Source organism: Rhinoderma darwinii, chromosome 5, assembly GCF_050947455.1.
Source record: "Rhinoderma darwinii isolate aRhiDar2 chromosome 5, aRhiDar2.hap1, whole genome shotgun sequence".
NCBI lineage: Eukaryota > Metazoa > Chordata > Amphibia > Anura > Rhinodermatidae > Rhinoderma > Rhinoderma darwinii.
The window spans coordinates 70,027,518-70,053,644 of record NC_134691.1 but is presented as its reverse complement, the minus strand read 5'-3'; the positions used below and the strand labels follow the sequence as shown (position 1 = coordinate 70,053,644).

General features: G+C 41.2%; 1 protein-coding gene across 1 annotated transcript in view; it reads left to right on the top strand.

The window, feature by feature from the left end:
* Positions 1–26,127, top strand: part of KCNB2 (potassium voltage-gated channel subfamily B member 2) — a 258,382-nt gene that overhangs the window by 223,617 nt on the left and 8,638 nt on the right. The gene's annotated exons all lie outside the window — the stretch shown is intronic.

The window sequence follows — 26,127 nt, the reverse complement described above, 5'->3', positions numbered from 1 at the left end:
AGCCCTCGCTCTAGTGAGCTCTCAGCATCCCCCCCTCCTTTATCCTGGCTAGTGCCGGGATAAACGAGGGGTTTGAACGGTGTAACCTCCTACACTGTGTATCGCCATTTTTTGAGCTAACACACAGTGTAGTAGGTTTACATACAGTAGTAAACACACACAAACACGAACATACATTGAAATCTCTTACCTGCTCCTGCCGCCGCAGCTCCCTCCGGCCCGTCCGCTCCGTCTGCTGCCGCTGGTCCAAGTGCACAAGTCCGGAAGCCGCGACCGGAAGTAGTAATATTACTGTCCGGCCGCGACTTCCGGTCCACAGGAAAATGGCGCCGGACGGCGCCAATTTCAAATTGGACTGTGTGGGAGCGGCGCATGCGCAGTTCCCACACAGACGCCGTACACACAAGTGAATGGGACGGGAGCCGTTCGCAGTCCCTATGGGACTGTGGCTGCCGTATTCCATGTCTGTATGTGTCGTTAATCAACACACACAGAAATGGAACAAAAAATGGCAGCCCCCATAGGGAAGAAAAAGTGTAAAAATAAGAAAAAGTAAAACACAAACACACAAATAAATATAAACGTTTTTAATAAAGCACTAACATCTTGAACATATGAAAAAAAAATTTGTGATGACACTGTTCCTTTAACTATATTAAGGGGAATTTGATCTCTGTAAAAAAAAAAACGGAGCACCAACTATTCTAAAGATATATCAAGCAATAAAAAAAAATGGTGCTCAAAGGTTGACATTCACTTTAAATTGAAGCTTCACCATAGGAGCTGCTTTAAAAAGTATATTACTGAAATATATAAACAGCAATTTTGTGATATATTGATATTTTTGCAAAGGTTCCCTTTAGCGACAGGAGTATACTAGACACTGCTCATGTTTTGAGGGACAGATTCTCCCCTTTTCCATGAGAAAAGAGAAGGAATGCTTAATCCAAAGTTATTCAAATATATTTTTTGGGGTGAAATCTGAATTAGGTTGAAAGATCTTTAAGAAGAAGGATATCGCCTAATAGTACTTCAATTTCCACTAACTAAATCTAACTTGTAGCCAACGTCGATGTTTGCACTTGATTAGATTTGGTTTGTACATCTATGAACGTATAGATATGGATATATACCCGGAGACGGCACAAAAAGATTATTTGCTTCATAAATATTGGTGAACTGTATATTGGAAAAAGTTCTTCCTAAAATAAACCCTGCACACAGAATATGTAGAATATGAGCACCGTGCGACCACTTTCAAATTGGGTAACGTCATTATTAAGTCCATTCATTTTCATTACATTTTTACAGTAAATATAAATGTCGTTTCTTAATAATTATAGTTTGTGTCATGGGTGGACTGAAACTACTCGGGGCTGGGACCAATAACCGGAGACATTTAATCAATGAGGCAGTCAATCTGTGATCTGGATATAGTGGAAGATATAGTGGAAGGGAGCTTTTACTTGACATTAGCAGGAAGGCCCTCAGACCCTGCCCTACTGCCCATTAATGTGTAATTCTCTCATAATATATGTAATGTGTGTGTATGTATATGGTCTTTGGATATGTTAGCCCCTTCCCGACATCCACCGTATATACACCGCACGTCGGGTGGGGGAATATGGAGCGGGCACACGGTCTCCATGTGTTACAGCCAACACTTCAGGGTAACAAGCAGCATCCCACTTGTTTAACCTGTTAAATGACTTCATTTCAATAACGAACGTGGCATTTAAATGACTACAAACAGGGGGTGGACCCCTGTAACGTTCCAACGGTGCCTCCGGTACGGCTTCATAGGGGAGTGTCAGTATCATGATAAACTGCAATACATTAATATTGCAGTATATAATGAAAGCGATCCAATGATCACTGGTTAAAGTCCCCTAGGGGGACTAGTAAAAAAAAGTAAAAAAAACAGTAAAATAAAGTTAAAAAAAAGAATTAAACGTTTAAAAAACCCCACTTTTCCCATTTTCCCTTAAGCACAATTTAAAAAAAAAATTAACATAACTGGTATTGCCGCTTCCATAAAAGTATTAACTATTACAATATATTATCATTTAGTCCGCACCGTGAACGGCGTGAAAAAATTAAAAACGGCAGAAACACAGTTTTTTGGTCACTTTAAAAAGTGATCAAAAGGTCTCATATACCCCAAAATGGTACCGATAGAAACTACAGCTCGCCCCACAATAAATAGGCCCTCATACCGCTTAATCACCAGAAAAAAAAAAAGTTATGGCTCTCAGAATATGCTGACAAAACTCAAATTTAATTTTTAACAATCAGTTTTTTCCTTGTAAAACTAACTTTAACTTCTTATTTGTTTAAAAATGTGCAAAAGCATACACACAGGACAAATTTATAAGCTAAAAATGTGCTCTCTTTTGTGAGAGAAAACTGATATTCTATACGTTTGTACAGAGTAAATGCAAAGCTCCAAATATTACTGCATAAGGAGGAGGTTTTTCAAAAGGTATATTTTGGGGTAATCCACCCCCCTACCCATTCTATAGTGTATCCAAGTCCATCTTGATCCTGTAGCTGGGGACTGGGAAACCTCCTATTTTCCTTTTATGTGTGTCCAGGCAAATAGTGTTATGCCTTCTCCCTCTGTAGATAATCTTTTTCAGAGAAAACTTCCTTTGCCTGTTTTAACCAGGTTTCTATGTTGACAGTGCTTGCAATAAAGCTTGCCATATCCCAAGTAATTTGAATAGATGTCAGGTGGTATTTTTATTCCTTCCACCAAAGGTTTTTTGTAGTATAAATACTCTATTTAGAATTAATAAAGAATCACTGGAATAAGGATAGAGCTTATAAAATATAACTTTTACTTCTTATTTGTTTAAAAATGTGAGAGAAGGCATAACACTATTTGCCTGCCATTTTTTTTTCCATCTCTGTATGTGTCGATTAACGACACATACAGACATGGAATACAGCACATACAGCCCCATAGTGAATGCGAACGGGGCCCGTTCCATCCACTATGCTGTATGCCGTCTGTGTGTGAACGGTGCATGCTCCCACACAGTCCAAATTGAAGGTCTTCGGCCGAGCGACATCCGGCGCCATTTTCTTGTGGACCGCAAGCCGCGGCCGGACAGTAAGATTACTACTTCCGGTCGCGGCTTCCGGACTTGTGCACTTGGAGCGGAGGGAGCAGACGGACCTGAGGTAGCGGCGGCGGCAGGAGCAAGTAAGTTAGGTCTGTGTATGTATGTGTTTTCGTGTGTGATTACTACTGTATGTAAACCTACTACACTGTGTGTTAGCTCAAAAAATGGCGGCACACAGTGTAGGAGGTTTGACCGTTCAATCCCCTCCTTTCTCCTGGCACTAGTCAGGATAAGGGATGGGGGATTCTGTGAGCTCACTAGAGCGAGTGTGTATTCTCAAATTTTGCAGCATAAAGCAAAGTGGTTGCTTTACCACATGCCAATGCTGCAATTTTGGGAATTGCTCCATCTAGTGACCAGCACTGGGAAATGTTATAAATTAGAATCTAATTTATAATATTTCCTGACTCGTGAAAAAATTAAAAAAATTAGAACAATGTTTAATCACTTATACACTAACTGTTTAACTAAAAAAATATATATATATTTTTCTAGCTACACATTCCCTTTAACTTTATGAACCTCCACCAAAACTACAGGAAGGCTACTACTTGTATTTACTTCCCTCATAGTAATTGTTTCCTTTAAAGTGAATGTATCACCTATATCTATTTTTCCCAATTAATACCAAATAGTGAAACATAATATTTTTTCTAATCTGTTTTTATTTTTTATTTTAGCTTTTGTTGATATATATAGAGGTGTTATATGTTATTGTAATCCTGTCTGTGATGATAATGAGATGAATGCTGAGAAGTAATCGCTACCTGAACAGGACGGGTCAGTCTATTGTGAAGGGTCAGTGGCCAGAGCGAAAACTGCAAGATTTTAGGACTATTTTTTAATATAGATGACATAGAAAATTAGGCAAAAAATTAACAAATATTCTTAATTTTTTTTTTAACATAAAAACTTTATTTAAACAATAGGTCATTTTCTGATGAGAAATTGCCTTTAAGTCTTTCTACCTTTACTTTTAAGTTACTTGAGACATCCTATCATATATATCCTCCCTCATCCACATAACTGAGAAGACAATTTTATTTTTGTATCACTTATGACACCAGTTGATGATACAAACACTACTTATAATGATACAATTATGCTTGGATTTCATTTACACATGTCACAGATAATAAACTGGCATCCCGGGTGGTCTGGTTGCCTAAGGGTATGTGCACACACACTAATTACGTCCGTAATTGACGGACGTATTTTGGCTACAAGTACCGGACCGAACACAGTGCAGGGAGCCGGGCTCCTAGCATCATACTTATGTACGATGCTAGGAGTCCCTGCCTTTCTGTGGAACTACTGTCCCGTACTGAAAACATGATTACAGTATGGGACAGTTGCCCTGCAGAGAGGCAGGGACTCCTAGCATCGTATATAACTATGATGCTAGGAGCCCGGCTCCCTGCACTGTGTTCGGTCCGGGACTTGCGGCCGAAATACGTCCGTCAATTACGGACGTAATTAGTGTGTGTGCACATACCCTAAAGGTTCCAAAGGTCTGCCACTAGATATTGTCTCTTAATAACATCTGAAACCACTATGGAGGAACAAAGGAACGTCCTGGTGGCATATTCCTGACACTAGATTATGTCTATACAAACAGATGATAACAATGACACCACTAAAAATAGTTGCAGTCAATGTAATCCCTTCTTATTACTGCCAAGTATCAAAATAATTTATTACTAAACTACTGAATAACCTGCTCCAGATTTCACCCATAACAATGTTCTGTGCTATACTACCAGCAAAATGATTAAAATCCCCTGAGATTTATGTACAGCACAGGAAATCCCTACAATGGCCATTACCAGCGCATAAAGCTATTTCTAGTGACAGGTTATGTTGACCAGATAGATGAGCTTCTTCTACACTCGTTCTTATTTAATATTCAATACGATAGAATCAGTGCTGGTAATTAAATTTCTGCTGTAATATTTATTAGATGTTTTTGCCTTCAGTCTAAGGTTGATCAAACTGTTTCCTGCAATGGTTAAATTGCTAATGTTTTCTTTGATTCACCGGTAGAGGTAAACTTGGAACTTCATTTTCTGCTGCAGTCTGCCTGTAGTGTATCTACCCCATAAACAGCAATATATAGCTTAGGCTTCGTTCACATCTGCATCGGGGTTCCGTTCGTGGGTGCCATCAGACCTTTCCATCAGGGGAACCCACGAATAATAACCATAGCTGTAAAGGATCTGCCAGGCACATCTTCTCTGTCAACGCCCATAGGTAATCAGTCTGCACCTGCTTCTATGTCTGTGAGACTGACTCCATTTTCCACCACTCAGGATGGCAGGCTTAGGAGTGGGAGAGCCTATCACAGCCTGGCCAGATGGAGCTAGCTCCCGCCCTCTGTCTATTTATACCTGCCTTTCCTGTTCCTCCTTGCTTGTGAGTCTTCTCGTTTGGTTTCCTGGCCCTGCTGCAGCTTCTGAACTATTTGACCCTGCTTCATATTTACAGGAAATACCTGTGCGCCCAAGTGACCTCCCCGATGATCACTTAGGCGCGGAAGTTTTCCGGTTGCTTATTCTTACGCCTAGGACAGGTGTTCACTTGATGCTTGTCATCCCCACAATAGAAGCAGAGACCATTCTTCCTGCGGAACTCTCTACGTTGTCGGGGGGACACGGAGGCCCCGAGTTGCATAGGTACCTCCGAGTCTTCCGTAGAAGAGCGAAGCAACGGGACCTCGGGAGGCATCATGGGGGAGTCAGAGGGGAAAACACAAAAACGTTCAAGTTGTCGTTCCCTGAGACGTCGGTCAAGTCGTACCGCTAAAGCCATAACCTGGTCTAGGGAGTCAGAAGAGGGATAGCTAACTAGCAGGTCTTTCAGGGCGTTCGACAGACCCAACCTAAACTGGCACCTTAAGGCAGGGTCATTCCACCGAGAAGCTACGTGGTTATTTTACACAGCATACCCCTGTTTTTGAACTCCTTGTTGGCTCCATGCATTTGGAGCAGTGCTCTGTACTGTTGATGCAGGGATTATCGTCCGATTTGGTTTTAGGCCTTCCCTGGTTGCAGTTGCATAATCCCACGTTTGACTGGAATACTGGGGAGCTTACCAAATGGGGTAATGAATGCTTGACGTCATGTTTTTCTGTTAATTCTATTTCTCCCCCTGAGGAGGTGAACACGCTACCTGAGTTTGTTCAGGACTTCACTGATGTTTTCTCTAGGGAGGCCTCCGAAGTGTTACCTCCTCATAGAGAATACGATTGCGCTATCGATTTGGAACCAGGAGTGTACGAGGTACCAAACGCAGAGCAGGAGAGTAGTGAACAAGCCGAGTCAAACCAGGAGTGTACGAGGTACCAAACGCAGAGCAGGAGAGTAGTCAGTAAACCAGGGTCAATATGAAGCAGGGTCAAATAGTTCAGAAGCTGCAGCAGTGCCAGGAAACCAAACGAGAAGAATCACAAGCAAGGAGGAACAGGAAAGGCAGGTATAAATAGACAGAGGGCGGGAGCTAGCTCTGTCTGGCCAGGCTGTGATAGGCTCTCCCACTCCTAAACCTGCCATCCTGAGTGGTGGAAGATGGAGTCAGTCTCACAGACATAGAAGCAGGTGCAGACTGATTACCTATGGGCATTGACACAGAAGCTGTGCCTGGCAGATCCTTTACAATAGCTTTCCGTTTGTATTACCATTGATTTCAATGGTAACGCTTCCATTGCTAATGGTTTCCGTTTGTCTCTGTTCTGTAAGGTTTCCGTTTTTTTGGACGGAATCAATACCGTAGTCGACCGCGCTATTCATTCTGTCAAAATGACGGAACCTTAAACAACGGTGACAAACGTAAACCATTTGCACCGGATCTGTCACCATTGAAATCAATGGTGATGCAAACGGGAACCTATGGTTTCCGTTTCAGTCAGGGTTCCGTTCATGGGATCCCCTGACGGAAAGCCCAGATGGAACCCATGAACGGTGTCCCGACACAGATGTGAACGAAGCCTTAGCCCCGTTTAATATGACCATGTACAGTGATTATCACTACAATGTTACTTTCTTGTTTAGACTGTTTAGAAAATTGGTACATGTAAATCTAGTGATATGTAAAATAGTGTGTAACAAATACAGCCACGTATCAAGTGCAGGAAAGACATTCCAGAATAACACAAGTATTTCATTACAGAATTCATTGGGTATGTCAATTTTGCAAGTCAAGGTTCTTGTAGAGTCACAAGGGACCTGTGCACAGCGTCTCCAAATCAATAAATGGAGAGAAGCAAAATGTTTAGAGCCTTTAGTTTTGTAGGACACCTAACTTTATGTAAAAACTAGAACATACAGAAGATTCTGGCATATTACAGTACTAATGTTTTATGTATTTTGAATGAGCTGTAACTATAGTAATAATCTTAATCTAGTGTTATAAATATTCCGCAGAACTAAACATGCAAAATGAAATATTGAAAAATATACAAACAATCGACATTGTAATCGACCTGTCAGGGTTTACAATCTACTGTATACAGAGAACAGTAGTAAATGAAAGCCATGACCTTGGATATTGCATTCCATAGATTAATGGATGTGTACAGAAAATGCATTCACATCAGTCTCATTCCCCAACGATGCTTATTTAGAGTGTAGGAAGGCATAAAAATACCAAGGAAAAACCCATTTAAACATGGTGATTACATGCAAATGCCATGCAGATGTTGCCCTAGTTGAATACAAACCCTTGCTGCAAGTAGGAACACAAGATTCTGCTAAACTTTAAATGACTGTTCAAATAAATTTGGATTTATTTAAAAAACACAGGACACCACGCTGGAACCCCATTTTAAGTCAATGGGGTTCATGGGGAGCTGGTGGTATCTGTTTTAGGAGAAACTGGTTGAATGTCTTGGCTTTCTTTATGAACGGTAGTCACAAATAAAGTGTGAATGTACCCTTAGGCTATTGCCCCTGCGGCTGGACTACTGTTTCAGAATGCAAAGGGCAGGTAGATACTGGTGATATCACCAGCCTGTGTCCACCTGCCCCATTCATTAAGACTGTGCTGACTTCTAATTAAAGGCATCAGGACAGTCTCAGATGAATACTTTTCCCAAATTACAATTGTAGGGAACCGGAAGTGTAAAAGTCAAAGGTCACCTTGACTTCTATCTAGTAGCGCAGTCCTACAGGAGGGAGGATGTCAAGCCTGAATATAGCTATTGAGGCCTGGCATCACATCCAAAGTGACTGTTAGACAGGACAGTCGCATTAAGGTTTTTTATTTACACACTTTTGCTCCAGTGTAGTCATATAAAAGACCAGCTCCTTACACAACTGACATATGGTGTCAGTCATATGCATATGTTGGGCTAAAAGGTCTGTAGATCTTACATCATAGTAGAACATATTCAGGGGCGTAACTAGGAAATACTGGGCTCCATAGCAAACTCTTGACCGGGGCCCCTTCCCACCGGGTACCACAAGCAGCCCCCCTTATAAATAGTGCCCCCTGTAGAATGTTCCATACAGCCCCCCTGTAGACAGTGCTATATAGCCCCGCATATAGACAGTGTAACACCCCATTTGTAGATAGCGCCCACACCTCCCCCTTGTAGATATCGCAATACAGCCCCCCTGTAAATATCGCCATAAAGCCCCCACTGTATATAGCACTGTACAGCTCCCACAGTATATAGTGTCACACAGCCCCACTCCCTTTTATACAGTGCTCACAGCCCCCCTTAGTAGAAAGTGCAGCACACAGACCCCTGTAGATTGTGCCACACTCAGCCCCCTGTAGATAGAGCCACAGCCCTCCCCCTTGTAAATAGTGCCATACAGTTGCCCCATGTGTATAGTGCCACAAGGCAATGTCGCATCCGAGAAAGTTGTATAAGCCAGTGAGATGTCACTCAAACATAGAAAGGTGGGTTTGGAGGCAGGACTATGTGACTCTTCACTGCCCCATGACCCTCTAATGAGTAATTAGCATATTGTGTGTGTCGTTTTAAAAGTGGATTTTAAGGATTTTGCTGCATCTGAAAAAAACATACAAGGGAATGTTTGGAAATATTGTCAGGTCATGTATTACCGCATGGTGGCGGTTCAAGGGGTTAAAACTACCTGACAAATTCCTATTAAATTTACAATGAATTGAGAAAAATTCCATCTGCCCTGCAGTTTTGTTATTATAAATATATCCTATTTAACTACAGATCCAGAAGCAAGCTCTGACATATATACAGTACCACAACCAAGCTCAGTACATAAATACAGCATCAGAACCAAGATCAGTACATATATACAACACTAGAACAAATACAGCTCAATTTAGTGCAACCCCTGCCGTATAGGTTTGTACGGTGTAAAACCACAGCTCCCAGCATGGCCCGAACAATGGTGAGGATATGCTGGGAGATGCTGTTTCACAAAAAAATATCAGATCATAATCATCTCGCTGCAGATCACACAGTGACTACAATACTGATTAGAGGCAGAATAAACAGTTACATTATGTGACTCACCGGTGACGTCTCAGATTCTAGTTCTTTTCTTCGCCCTCCGGTCCAGACCTCTATGATGGATTTCTACCGGCCATGACCCATTTCTGTAGTTTTCCGCTCAGATGTCTTCAGCTTCTCACTTTTAAAACATTTCTGCACCTATAAACAAAGTTAAAATTCTCAACACCTCTGAATATAATAAAGCACCATACACTGCACCACTAATTATAATAGCGCCATACACTGTGTCCCTGATTATAATAGTACCATACACTATGCCACACACACCGTGCCCCCTGTAGATTGTGCCCCCATAGCCCCCCCTGTAGATAGTGACCTACATAGAAGCCCCTGTAGATAGTGCCCACATATGGACTCCAGAGCTGCAAGGCAATAGTGCTAATAAATGAGCCACCGTGCTGCCCTACATATAGCTTCCGCTAGAGATAGTGCTCCATGTATAGCCCACCTCTGTAGATAGTGTCTCACATATAGCTCCCCCTGTATATTGTGTCCCACATATAGCCCACCCCTGTAGACTGTGCACTACATATAGCAACCCGTTTGCTAGTGCCCCACAGGTAACCCACCCCTGTATATAGTTTCCCACATATAGCCTACCCCTGTAGACTGTGTACTACATATAGCCACCCTGTTGCTAGTGCCCCACAGGTAACCCAACCCTGTATATAGTGTCCCACATATAGCCCACCCCTATAGAAAGTACCCTAAAAAAAATAGCTCCCCTATAGATAGTGCTCTGCATATAGCCCACTCCTGTATAGTGTCTCACATATAGTGCCCCACATATCGACCCCCCTGTAGATAGTGGCCCACATATAGACCCCCCTGTAGATAGTGGCCCACATATAGAGCCCCCCTGTATATAGTGGCCCACATCCCCACATATAGACCCCCCTGTAGATTGTGCCCCACATCCCCACATACAGACCTCCCCTGTAGCTAATGCCCCACATATTGACCCCCCCCTGTATATAGTGGCCCACATATAGACCCCCCCCTGTGTATTATGGCCCACATAAAGATGACCCCCCCCCCCTGTAGATAGACCCCCCACTATAGATAATGCCACTCACATTTTTCTGAGAAAAAAAAGATATAAACTTGACATACTCACATGCTCCCGATCCCACGCTGTTCACTGGCGATACAGACATGCTCTCTTCTGAGCATGTCTGCTGGAGCTGAACGAGCTCGTCCAATGCCGCTGATTGGCGGGGCAGAATGCACCTTACAAGCATGGAAGTCATTGTAAGGCACTGGATGGTCGGGCATGGAACATGCCCGGCCATTTAGTGCTAAATCATGTATTTGGCTGCCGCTAACACTGGGGCCCCCTCCGGTGCTAGTGACACCTACAGGCATGAGAGGGTCTGTGTCGCCCAGCCCATACTTAGAGGCTCGGCGGGGCTTGCCCCATAGTAGCGGCGCTACCGCTGTAGCAGCCATAACGGCTGCTAGTGGTGCGACCGGGCATATGGGGGGGCGTGTCGGATGGCGGCACGGGCCCCCTCAAGCCCTGGGCCCCGTAACGGCCCCGCTACGGCTGCTACCACGGTAGTTACGCCACTGAACATATTCCAATATTAAATGAGGTTGTTCTCCTATGACTGAGGTGTTACTCACACTGCAGTAATTCTGTAGCAGACAGGACATCGTTGAAATGAATGCCTTCTGTAAACTTAGTTCCTTTCCGTCTCCCAAATGAAAACTTGATCCGGTTGAGGATTTTTAATGATAAATCATACTGATTAAATATACATTTGAAGTGACACTGTTCCCAAATGTAACAAACGGTTAAAAATAACAAAACCGACTTGCCTTGTTACAAACCGATCATCATATGTATTACTGCAAAATGTAGATGCGCTTCCTCATATTATTCTAAAAGTAGGACAGTCGCCATAGCAACCCTTCTTCTCTGTGAAGTGTAATTAATAAGGAACTTGAAAAGTACATTACACATACATATCCTGTTGTCTTCAAAAACGGAGGAAAGTTCTATTTATCTGTAAAATTGAATCCTCAGTGGGCATCTCCCACAAAATTCATGTAAAACATTATACAATTAAACAGAATAGAATTTTATCAAAATTATTTGTGTTAACTCTATCTACGATAGCATGCCCACTTACTGTACATCTGGCTGAACCAGAAATTGCTTAGGCAGCCTCATACAGGGTTAAAAGCTTCTTGGGCAGGCTCATACAGGGTTAAAAACTTCTTGGGCAACCTCATATAGGGTTAAAAGCTTCTTGGGCGGGCTCATATAGGGTTAAAAGCTTCTTGGGCTGGCTCATATAGGGTTAAAAGCTTCTTGGGCAGCCTCATATAGGGTTGGAAGCTGCTTAGGAAAGCTCATATAGGGTCAAGAGCTGTTTGGGCAGGCTCATTTAAGGCTATCTTTATCTATACAGCTAATAGTCATTATAATTTTTTTTCTAAAATCCCTAAATAAAAAAAAAAAAGAGACAAACAATTATCCTTTTTTGCAAAAAGATTTGCATTTGACAGAGCAGTTAAGAAATTGAACATTGCCGGAGGGTCCAGAATCTGCAGGGGTTGTCTGGCACCGTGTACAAGCACTTAGCAGAGCCCAGAGGTCGACCACTACCGGAAGCTGTTTTGTGCATTCAACAGTAATAGATGTCACTGTGCTGGGTGCGGGGAAGTCACTATTCCATGCCATATAGAGAAGACCCAGGATATTATAAAAAAAACATCTATGATCCTATAACCTGGTAGTCAGTTGGACCACACACTTGTGGCAAGGCTAAACAAGTTCATGACACAGACAGGAAGTTTTGTCATGGGGATACAGAAGCAGAGTAGGTGTAGGCAGTGGGTCTGTAAATTGAAGCATGGATTAAACCGCGAAGAAGTAGTTCACTTAAATAAATCCTATTTTTCATGTACAGTCATAGGGCTTTTTGCAACAAACTACACTACATGTTAGGGTAAGTGCACATAGAGCGGAGACATTGGGTAAAAGCCGCAGGGAATTCCATCCAAAAAAACACACCGAGAGGTGCAGAATCTCCGCTACAGAAATGCATCTAGAGAAAAAAACGTTAATACTTACCGCGATCTCTGTTGTCATAACAACGTGTCCCCGTGCTGAGTACAGCCTGTCCTCCTGGGATGATGTTGCAGTCCATGTGACCACTGCAGCCTCTAATTGGCTGCAGCAGTCACATGGGATGAAATGTCTGCACTCAGGACAGAGGATTGCGCCGCTATGACAACGGCCGGGGGCTAAGTATGAACCTTTTTATTATTTTTAAACCAAAAAAGTCTTTGTTTTTTATTATTCTGATTTGCGATTTTTGCAGGGGAATCTTCGTTTTTCTAATGCAAAAATTGCAACATTTGCCTATTTGTTTCGGGTTTTACTTGCAACAGAAGAACAAAGCGCACCGCACGTGAATTTATGAACGGTTTCTCGTCAGATTTTTTCCACAGTGTGTGGATGAGATTAGTTTAAATCTCATCCACTCTGCAGCTACCGTAATATACTGTGGATTTTCCGCAATAAAGTCTGTTGTGGAAAATCTGCAGTGTTTATGCTGTGTGTGTCCCTACCTTTAGGGCAAAGCCACACGTGGCGGAATTGCTCTTGAATTCCGCTGCGGACACTCCGCAGCGTTAATCCGCAGCGGAGCCGTTTCTCCATTGCCTTCCACTTCTTTTTAGTAGGCTTCGTTTAGACGAGGCTGAAAATTCCGCTGCGGAGCATAGGCTGCGGTGCGGAATTTGGTGTGCGCAGCATACAATGGATGTTGCGGACCAGTGGCGGACTGGTTGCGGACTCATTGCGGAAGTTCTCCATTGACTTCAATGGAGATTCTAAATTCCGCAATGAAGTCCGCAGATGTCATGCACATGTTATGTGTGCTGCGGATGCGTCTTGCTTTTTTGACATGACATTTCTTCATTCTGGCTGGACCTATGTATTTCTAGGTCTATAGCCAGACTGAGGAAGTCAATGGGGCTCCCGTAATTACGGGAGCGTTGCTAGGAGACGTCAGTAAATAGTCACTGTCCAGGGTGCTGAAAGAGTTAAGCGATCGGCAGTAACTGTTTCTGCACCCTGGACAGTGACTACCGATCCCAATATACAGCAACCTGTCAAAAAAATAGAAGTTCATACTTACCGAGAACTCCCTGCTTCTGTCTCCAGTCCGGCTTCCCAGGATGACGTTTCAGTCTAAGTGACGGCTGCAGCCAATCACAGGCTGCAGCGGTCACATGGACTGCCGCGTCATCCAGGGAGGTCGGGCTGGATGCCGAAAGAGGGACGCGTCACCAAGACAACAGCCAGTAAGTATGAAATTCGTTTACTTTCACTAGGGAAAGTGCTGGCCCTTCTCTCTATCCTGCACTGATAGAGAGAAGGGAAGTACTTTTACCGCAGTACGCAGCAGCTAATCCGCATCAATTTACTGCACATTTTGGCCAGATCCGCCACAGAATCTGCAACGCAGATTCTGTGCGGCATTGATGCGGACAGTTGCGGAAGAAATCCGCCACGTGTGGGCATGCCCTTAAAGTGCAGGTTCCTGGCAAATTTGCACTGGTTTATTAAATCTATGCATTTAGGGTTCCCTAATATATTCTTATTGACATTTTCAGCATCCTCCTGGTAGATCATTGGCAGACAGATGCAGTTTTATGACAGTCTATATCTTCTTCAGCATAAAAAGAGTACAGACTGTCATAAAAAGCAGCCTATATTCTGCTATTGCACTCACAGGGCATCACTCTATTACTACATCACTTGCATGTTGGGAGAGATTCTTGCTGTTTTTGCAAAATAGAAATAGTAGATACACCTTTAATCTATATAGAATATTTGTAACTGGTGACTGCAGGGCATATGAAATACACAGATGCCTGAAGAGGCATTTTATAAGAATTCATAAATAACAGAAACAATTATGACCCCTCCAGTAAGTCAATTTGGATACTGTTCTCTGCATACAAGTGACTTGTATCTGTAATTATAATTTGCTGGGATATATTTATCTGCAACAAGAGACTTGTTCCAGTAACAGTATCCTTATGTCCTTATGTTTTCTGCGTTTTTCGAGGCAGGCCACAAATATAATAAAGCCTTCTAGTTGAAACCGGTGAATAAATCAGATTGCACACTGCAACTATTACATATGTATGTATAGATCTCACATAAATCAATGCATTTTACTGGGCATTTAGCAGAGCTGTACTGAGTTATGTTGATAATAAGGCCTCATGCACACAACCGTAGCCATGTGCACGGCCGTGATTTCCGGGTTGGCCAGCCATGGAGTCAATATGCCTGGACCGCAGAACACGGCCATAATAAGGCTTGCCTGTTCTTTCTGCGGTCCGGGCTCCGGGGCCATGCACGGACCGTGAAAACCATTTCTTAGGCCTCATGCAAAAATGTGCTGACATGTTCTTTGTTATTATCATATATATTAATCATTGCCAAATGTATTAGTGACTTTCTCCAGAAGGCTCCCATAAATGGTCTAGGTGTCTGTACAAGGGAGTGGTTTTCCAGGATGGTTGTAGTATATGCATTTTCACTAGCTCTCCTCCGACATTTGCGGAACATATTGCTTTATAATATACATCAATGGTCATTTCCACTGATATCTCTGTAAATAATATTTGTATGTTTATCCCATTCTGATGTGAGAACCTGGCGATTATACAGTGATAATAGTTACATAGGCGTTGCTCATCTCTTCCTGCAGAACAGGTCTGTCACAGATCACTTTTGCAGAAACGTTATTTTCCTCTGCCAACCACTGATTGACACAATTGTTTCCTTTCTCTTAAAAGAGGCTCTGCAGCAGCTGCAGTGTGTATTATAAATGATGCATGACCTGTATAAATGGCCTTGTGCTTTATACGGTCACAGAACTCCTCAATGACTTCGTATATGCTAATTATTTACAGTAAGGAGGTACATTATCCAATATATATTACGTCTCCAGACCTTACTTAGGATTAGCCTGTTGGTGGGAGGGGGCCATCTCAGATTGATCCCAGTGCAAGGGATGGCAATAGAGGGAACAAGTGCCAGAAAAGATTAGCGTCCCCCACTTCTTTAGTTATTGGGGGTCTTTGCAAGTCTCTGATGGGCACAGGCAGAATTTGCACAGATAATTCATCCCTTGTATAGATCATGCAGGGTACTCCGGACAATACCATTTATTATGTTTTCAATGAATAGGTGATAAATGTTAGATCGCTCGGTCCGACCGCTGGCACCCCTACTGATTACTAGAACAACCGTAACAAGGAGTTTGAGTACCATGGGGCCTGCGGGTAGGAGACGGCTCGTCTCAGGTGGGTCAGCTCATCCTTCTATCTAGAACCACGACATAGGCAAACCGGGAACAGAGGCATCGGGCCGGCTCTTCTTTCATGCAAGGGACTGGAATAGGGTGAACAAGTACCAGGAAGAAAGAACGATCCCTGTGCTCAATTTGTTTTCCTTTTATCCACATACATGGCTTATTCTTCCTTTCTTCGTATTCTGTATATTTAAAACTGAATATGTTGAGATTCTTGTGCTTTGTATCTGTAATAACAATCTCTTCTAAAATAACTGCTGCACGGTCTGCGCAGACAATGGTTAAAACTCATACAAAGCATTTCAAATGATGGCTTCAAATATCTTCTTTGCAGAGAAAAGTTTTAAAAGGATGTTGGAATAGAAAAACGCATCCGAACGTTACAAAATGACTAAGCCCAAGTGGCAACAGGCTTTGAATTTGCTGTTATAAAGAATACACTTATCACAGAGGAAACATATTAATCAGAATTCACTTAGAGCTCATATGAATATAAATCAGCTTGTCTGGAAATATGCTGCATTTAAACCTATGTAGTTTTTCCTGTGAACTACGTTACTTTGTAATGATTCACTACAGGGGTAGAATTGTGACACAATAGGTAATGGCGTGCGGAGTGAAACAATACCCTCTCCATTGTGTTACCGAATTCACAAATAGAGCTGACATTATTATACCATGTGAGGTGCTCGTAGCTGGTTGCCACTTACGTTAAAGAAAATGGATCATGTGAACTCTGTATAGTGGGATTTATGCAGCTTCGCGTCTTATTTTTATGCTCCTAAGAGGTGAAATTCTAAATAACCAGGGATCTCTGGAATTAGTTTTTCAATCTACCCATGTATCACCTTTTAGGCCTTCAGAAAATTAATTAACATTAATAACAATTAAAATAAATCTGCATTAAAATGTTGAGCAACTGTAAATACCACACATATCTATTGATCCTTAAAGGGAATGTGTTGCCAGCAAAACATGTTTTGTTTTTTTTAGTTAAACAATTAGTGTGTAGGTGATTAAACATTGTTCTAATTTTTATTTATTTTTTCACGAGTCAGGAAATATTATAAATTGGATTCAATTTATAATATTTCCCAGCACTGGTTACTAGATGGAGCCATTCCCAAAATTGCAGCATTGCATGTGGTAAAGCAACCACATTGCTTTATGCTGCAAAATTGGGTAAAAATCCCTCGCTCTAGTGAGCTCTCAGAATCCCCCCCTCCTTTATCCTGGCTAGTGCCGGGAGAAACGAGGGGTTTGAACGGTCTAACCTCCTACACTGTGTGTCGCCATTTTTTGAGCTAACACACAGTGTAGTAGGTTTACATACACTAGTAAACACACACTGAAACACGAACATACATAGAAATCACTTACCTGCTCCAGTCGCCGCCGCTCCCTCCGGTCCATCCGCTCCGTCTGCTGCCGCTGCTCCATGTGCACAAGTCCGGAAGCCGCGACCGGAAGTAGTAATCTTACTGTCCGGCCGCGACTTCCGGTCCACAGGAAAATGGCGCCGGACAGCGCGCATTTCAAATTGAACTGTGTGGGAGCGGCGCATGCGCCGTTCCCACACAGCGGCGTACACGATAGTGGATGGAACGGGCCCCATTCGCAGTGCCTATGGGACTGGAGCTGCCGTATTCCATGTCTGTATGTGTCGTTAATCGACACATACAGAAATGGAAAAAAAAATGGCAGCCCCCATAGGGAAGAAAAAGTGTAAAAATAAAAAAAAGTAACACACAAACACACAAATTAATCCAAACGTTTTTAATAAAGCACTAACATCTTTAACATATTAAAAAAAAAATTTTGGTGACACTGTTCCTTTAAGGTCCTTTTACATCGGCCAATATGGGCCATGAAAACAAGCGCCGATCAACGAGACAGCTCGTTGGTTGGGGCGCGTTTGGTCCCTTAACAAGGAGTAGTGATTGGTTATGTATGGGGACGAGTGATCATATCATTTGCATCATGTCAGAAGCATGTTTACACAGGGAGATGTGCGGCTGACAACTATAAAATGTATTGCTGCATAAAAGATGCGATCAGCCGAGAGTTTTCCCGTTCATCGGCTGATCGTTGCCCTGTTTACACAGGGCAAAGATCGGGAATGAGCAATCATATGAACGCTCATTTGCCCAATCATTGGCGTGTGTAAAAGGGCCTTTAGTACGAGCATTTAATCCTTAGGACGAGCATCTATTATAAACTTGAGCTGCATTCACAATTTTACTGAAATCTCCCAACATTTCTTGCTTGCTCAATATCTACAGAGCTTGCTGTGGTGATTTTCAGTATCTGTACTGCTCAGATAAGCAAAGGTCTTGGGGGGGTGTCTGTCAAAGGACTGGTGACTGTTTCTAGTAACAACCAACAGAATTGTCAATTTAGTCCTGGTGCATATATAGGCTATAATTTATGATTAAAGGGGTTATCTGACTATATATATATATATATATATATATATATATATATATATATATATATATATATATATATACATATATACATGTATATATATATATATATATGTGGAGTGGTTCTCAGAAAAAGGGTTAACTATAAATAAAACGCATATAAAAGAGCACTAGAGATGTTGTAACTACTTAATATTTTGTCCCAAAATTATGCTCTTGTGAGTAGCTAATGGGGTTTACATACATCTCATCCATGTACATGGGGGATATATGAATAAGGCCCCTTGCACACGATTGTAATAAATCTTCGTAATTGCGGATCGTAATACGGTCCGCAATTACGGACCCATTCAGTTCTATTGGCCGCGGACACGTTTTCGTATCGCCACGGATAAGTGTCTGTGCCGTAGAACTGTACCGCAAAAGATAGAACATGTTCTATCTTTTGCGGCCATGTGCATGAGGCCTTAGTATGTAGGTTCCCCCAATTCCTCTCCTGCCACACTCAGGGGATGACTTTTTAATGTATAAAAAATCTAGAGAACATCAAGCACTCAGTTATTTAACAACAGCTTATATATGAACGCTTTTAACCCCTTAAAGACAAGCCAATTTAAGTTTTTTTCATTTTAGTCTTTTCCTCCCCGCAATCCAAAAGCCATAACTTTTTTATTTCTTCATCGACATAGCCATATGAGGGCTTGTTTTTTTGTGGGACAAGTTGTAGTTTTTCATGGCACCATTGGACCGCATAATGTACTGGGAAGCTGAAAAAATATATATTTGTGAGGTGAAATGGGCAAAAAACAGCGATTACGCCATTTTATGGGGGGTTTTGTTTTTACGGTGTCCGTCAGGCAGGGAAAGCTGAATACCTTATTCTACAGGTTGATATGATTACGGCGATACCAAATTTATATGTTTTGATTTATGTTTTACCACTTTAAAAAAATAAAACTATTTGCTAAAAAGAAAAAAATGTTTTGTGTCGCCATATTCTGAGAGCCATATGTGTTTTTATTTTTCTATCAATTTGAGGGCTGAGGGCTTAAATTTTGCGGTGCGAGCTGTAGTTTTTGATCACTTTTTATTCCATTTTTTTCGAGAGCTAAAAATAGCAAATGTTCTATATATATATATATATATATATATATATTTGTTTTTACGGCGTTCACCGGGAGGGTTAAACAACGCTATATTGTGATAGTTCGGACTTTTATGGATGCGGCGATACCAGTTATGTTAACTGTTATTTTTTTAACATTGCTTTAGGGAAAAAATGGGAAAAGGTTTTTTTTTTGGACTTTTGGGGCATGCCCCCACGTGGCGGTTTTCCTCCGCAACTGTCCGCATCAATGCCGCACAGAATCTGCGTTGCAGATTCTGTGGCGGATCTGCCCAAAATGTGCAGTAAATTGATGCAGACTAGCTGCTGCGTATTGCGGTGAATGTACTGCCCTTCTCTCTATCAGTGCAGGATAGAGAGAAGGGACAGCCCTTTCCCTAGTGAAAGTAAACGAATTTCCTACTTACCGGCCGTTGCCTTGGTGACGCGTCCCTCTTTCGGCATCCAGCCCGACCTCCCTGGATGACGCGGCAGTCCATGTGACCGCTGCAGCCTGTGATTGGCTGCAGCCGTCACTTAGACTGAAACGTCATCCTGGGAAGCCGGACTGGAGAAAGAAGCAGGGAGTTCTCGGTAAGTATGAACTTCTATTTTTTTACAGGTTGCTGTATATTGTGATCGGTAGTCACTGTCCAGGGTGCAGAAACAGTTACTGCCGATCGCTTAACTCTTTCAGCACCCTGGACAGTGACTGTTTACTGACGTCGCCTAGCAACGCTCCCGTAATTATTGGTGCACACACATAGTCACCCGTAATTACGGGAGCCCCATTGACTTCCTCAGTCTGGCTGTAGACCTAGAAATACATAGGTCCAGCCAGAATGAAGAAATGTCATGTTAAAAAAGCAAGACGCATCCGCAGCACACATAACATGTGCATGACAGCTGCGGACTTCATTGCGGAATTTAGAATCTCCATTGAAGTCAATGGAGAACTTCCGCAATGAGTCCGCAACCAGTCCGCCACTGGTCCGCATCATCCATTGTATGCTGCGGACACCAAATTCCGCACCGCAGCCTATGCTCCGCAGCGGAATTTTCAGCCTCGTCTAAACGAAGCCTACTAAAAAGAAGTGGGAGGCAATGGAGAAACGGGTCCGCTGCGGATTAAAGCTGCGGAGTGTCCGCAGTGGAATTCAAGAGCAATTCCGCCACGTGGGGCTTTGCCCTTAATATAATTTTTTGGGAACATTATAGAAAACTTTATTTAACTGTTTTTTTTACTTTTTTTTATTAGTCCCCCTAGGGGACTTGAACCAGCACGTACTAGAACGTGACATGTTGTTAAGGGGTTAAAGGAGTTAAATGGAATATGGATATACCTTTGAGGTTACACAATCCAACATATTTACAACTTATGAAACATTCAACTTTTTCACCTCAAAAACACTGTAAAGTTTTACATTTCAGCAAAAGACAACTAAAGAGCATAAACATTGCTTTTCTGTACTGATCGCAGGCGAGCGCATGATTTCCCTGGGAAATAAGCATAGGGGTACAATGAATATGTAAAGATGGTTTGAACAAGCAAACAAAACAAAGCATAAGCCGTGCAGGCAGGTGAGACTTCCATCTACAGCACCAGGGAATTCTTTCATCACTTCTGCTGCTTGCAGAGCAAAGCCCTGGGGATAACTCCCTTGTGTTTACTAAACAGACTGTTTTCTATGTATTCACAAGAACTTAAAGGGGTATTCCCAACTTAGACATATGGACATTCCATAAATATCTGAAAGCTCTGGGACCTGCACCTATATCGAGAATCTGACCCTCATTTTGCCTGGTGCGGTAGCCACAAGCTGCCGATTCCAGACAGGGACTAGTGAAGAGAGGGCGCACATGCGCGCGTCTCTCTCTATCCAGAGGTGGGACCCATATCTATCAGGCATTTATGGCATATTCGGTGGAAAAAGTAAAAAAAAAAAAAACTCTAATACAGTCCAGAAGGCTCGCTTCGTTTAGTGATTCAGAGTTTTTATGTTTCATTTAAAATGTATCCTATGATCATAAGAATGTAGTCTAACATTCTTATGTGGAGAGCGCCAATATAAAAAAAAAAAGACATGTCTAGTCACACTAAATAAAGTGATGGGCTCACGCTCTTATATTTAAAAAAAAATGTACACACAAAAAACGTACTATCTGTTGTGTATAAAATTTAGAAGGATAGTGCCACCTACTGTTTAGTGCAAATATGACTTTTAAAGGATATAAGTTCTGTAGACTCTCTTATTCTGAAATTCCTATAAATGTTACAAAGTGTTTCAAACTGAAGTGTTATTCTTATTTCTAACTACAAAAAAAACACCATATTTTTTTCCCTACACACACATGTTGTTCTTGCTAAGGCCTCGTTCACATCTGCGTCGGGCTTCGGATTATGGGCTCCGTTAGACCTTTCCGTCGGAGGAACACATGAACGGAAAGACAAACGGAAAACCATAGCTTCTGTTTGCTTTCCATTGCATTACATTTGTCTCCGTTCCGTAGGGTTTCAGTATTTTAGCGGAAACAATAGCATAGTCAACTATGCCATTATTTACGCTAAGAAAAACGGAAACCTTACTGAACAGAGACAAACAAAAACCATTTGCAACGGAAGCATTACCATTGAAATCAATGGTAAGGCTATGTTCACATCTGCGTTGTGCTGTTCCATTGTTCTGCTCCATCAGAGGAGCAGAACGAGGGAATAACGGAACCAACGGTTCTGTTGCACAATGAACACCGCCGGTTGCCGACGGAACCCATTGACTTGAATAGGTTCCGTCGGGGTGTCCGTGATTTTACCAGACACAATAGTGCAGTATGCTGCACTATTGTCTCCAGTAAACCCTGCCGGATCTGCGACCGAGGTCCCTAACGGAGCCTTTGACGCAGATGTGAACAGAGCCTTATGCAAATGGAAGCTATGGTTTCCTTTTGTCTTTCCATTCATGGGTTCCTCCGACGGAGAGGTCTAACGGAAGCTGACACTGATGTGAACGAGGCCTAAAATACAGTATATATATATATATATATATATATATATATATATATATATATATACATATATATACTTTTTTCTTTCAAATGCATGGTAGCCCTTTTTATTACTCCCAACTACAGCATAAATGTTGTATTCTTGAATACGTTTTAGACTGTGTTTACACTAATATCATGACTTATAATAGGTCATCAGGTGTCTGGGTCAGGCTTGCTAACCAATACATAAAAATAATAGACTTTTTTCAGTGTCTGTAAAAAAAATAAAAAATAAAATAGGTGTCTATGAGTCTTTTGAAGTTGGAGAAGCTTGGACAGAAAATTAGGATTGTAATTATGAGCAGTAAATACTGCTAATGTGTTCATATCAGTGTTTCAAGCTATAGACATTATTATATATATATAATATATATTATATTATTAATAATCTTTATGATTCATTATTGTTTTCCAAATTGTCCGTAAAAAATGTAGGCTGTGCGTGATTTTTTTTATACGTTTCCCGAGGGAAGAAAACGTCAAGTTGGGTTTTAGTATATTTTAATTTTTATTTTTTTTAATGCAGTAACTTTTGTTTATATATAAATAATAAAAATATAAATGCAATCTCAAACAATAAAAGCAAATGTTTTTATAGAAATCTGCAGTGGAATAGGCAAGCAGATAAATCACACTGTTTAGGATTAAACGTTGGGTAATCCTAATGTTGGTGACAGGTTCCCTTTAAGGAAGTCCACACTCTTGTTTTTTAAGCGAAACTCTGTGTCAGTCTCATTACGCAATTTAATTTACAGGATTTGTAAAGCTTTTTTGAGACAAACCATTTGACTAAGGCCTTATGCACATGACCGTGTTTTTGCGTCTGCAATTCATCCACAAAAATGCAGATAAATTGTGGACCCATTCATTTCTATGGGCCCATGCACATGACTGTGGTTTCCATGGTCAGTGAATTGGCCGAGAGCCCGGACCGCAAAAAAGAATAGGACAAGTCATTTTACAGGCCCCATTTGTGGTCTGAGCTACTAAAAGTAAATGCACATCTTGTATGTGCATGTTCAGTGATTGCGGACGACCCACGGATGACACTCTGCGGCCATCCGTTCCCGTAATCACAGCCCGTGCACACGTTTACAACCGTGTGCATGAGGCCTAAATATGAAGAAATAAAAAATTCTGATCTATCCTGGTAAACAACTTGCATCTTCGGAGGAAATAGCAAAACTTTTATCCCTGCTGTTGCATCCTTTTTTTCTATCATAAAAACATTGTTATTTCTTTTGCGTTTCAAATGACTAATCCCCAAAAAATTAAAATCTTGTGATTGTTAAAGCTCAATACAGGAGAAGCTATAGATTTGGATGGAATAATGTCTCTATCTCTTGAATTTCTCCTGAATTTGTATTAATACGGCACAAGGGGTTGGAGGCCTTGCTGGAATGTGATGGGTCCTTTCTAGAACAAATAGGTTTGAGAAAACATCTCCACCAAAGGAATCTACGATCCGCTTCTGCATAAATGCACACATATCATTTCCTTCTGATCCTTCAGGAAAACCTATAAATCTTACATTTGACCTTCTAGATCGATCTTCCAGATCGTGGTGATTTTGTCCTTAAAAGTTTTATTTTCGTGCAGTAATTTACGTCTTTATTGAGCACACTGACTCCATCTAGCATTTTTGATGGCAAGAATAGCGCTGCAGAGTGGGTAGCCAATCAATGTGAAAAAAAATAATATTTTTTTGCATATTGAGAATAAGCCAAGTACAAAATAATACAAAAACCTGTATTTAAAGTATTAGATTGGTTGAAAGAGAAAATTGATGCAGGAAATAAGGCTCTGTTCATACTGGGATTATAAGTATAGCGCATACTTAAACCAAAATATGTCTCAAAAAAATTACGCAATCAGATCATATAGTCCAAAATATATATTTTACACCAGGGGTGTCCATGTCTATGGAGGAATTAAATAAAATATATATATTTTGGACTATATGATCTGATTGCGTAATTGTTTTGAGACATATTTTGGTTTAGTTATTATTTAATTATGTCTTGTATATATACTGATGCCTGAAGGTATTATAGGTTCTACTGTATATTATAAGTATAGCACAGTCTGCAGAGCTATCCAAAATACCGGAACCTGATCAACGCATTATAAATCAATGGGGCCCTTAAGGATTTGGCATCGTTCGTCACAGCTGTCATGGCTTCATTATACACGGAAGCAATGACACTGAAGTAAACAGAGCTTTAGAGGGGTTTGTCTTTTTTTTTGCCTTCTTCTGGATCAACATTGCACTATAAAAAGTTTAAGAAGATAGACTGTTTTAAACCTTATTTTGTAGCTGTTTATCTATATTAACTTCTGTGGATGAGCTTTATATGTAATGGAGACTCTAATTCTATGCTATGTCTTAGAATGCAGAATTCATCTGTGAAGTTTCTATTTTCCCTCTTCCTAACATTCTGTACCTAACACCAAAAGAATATGCTGTATTTAATTATATTTTCACAATGCTTAGTCATACTTGTGTGCTTGCTGCTGTTATTAAACTTTACAAAACCGGGTAGACGCTATTGATCTGCCATTTATATTTTCGCATTTTTCTACTGCAGAGTTTTAAGCTTCCCCAGCAGGTATAAGACTACAATAAAACATGTAAATAATGCAATTAATCTCGGGACATGAGGTCCATGCTTGTACAGACTCTGTATATCACATTGATTGGTTCCTGTTTTAGGATACTTCTTGTTCATTTCTTTGTACTGTTATTTAAAACAAATTCAGACTCTGCTGATTGCTGAGTTTTACAAAATGAAATGTACTGACACAGCAGTGTAATGAAATATGGCGGCAACTTATTGATGTCCGTTGATGGAGACTTAATTACTGTAGTATTTGCAATTAAAGGAATAGCAGCATCATATCTTCTGTAAAGTGTAAGAAATGTTGCTTTATAGAGGGGGTTCACAATGTTGTGGGAGGCATAGAGCGCTGTCAATACCAAATACTCATTGTTTTGCCAAGGTAAGAAGCACTTTTCTCCTAAAGAATCTGATAGGCTAGGTTCACATCGCGGTTGATAATAACATTCGGCAGTACCAGTTGAAATAGTGCAATGTGTATAAAGTAGTGTGTATATATATATATATATATATATATATATATATATATATTTCATTGACAACTACTGCAACAAAATTAAATATGTATACCGACAAAGTTTTATTTTTAAAGCGTTGTTGACTGTGGTTTCAATACAGTTGAGTCTGCGGTATCCCAGATATACTTACCACCCTTTGGGCATACATTTGTCTATAAGTTTGTTGGTGTATAAATTGGGAGATTTTCCTGACAAAAATGATGAGCATGCACCACATACGTGGTATGAATTGAGCCCTACAGAGAATGGCAGAGCATGTACATAGAGCCTGTATGGTGAAAAACTGAGTCTCTGCAGCTCTGTTTTAAGGACCCAACTGGACTGGAAAAAAATACCTTAATGATAATAGTGGCATACAAAGGTACAGGACGGTTACAAAGCTCGGAGCTTGTACAGAGCTCTAATATGGCTGCGTGAGGTCTAAAAGTCCATAAAAGTATG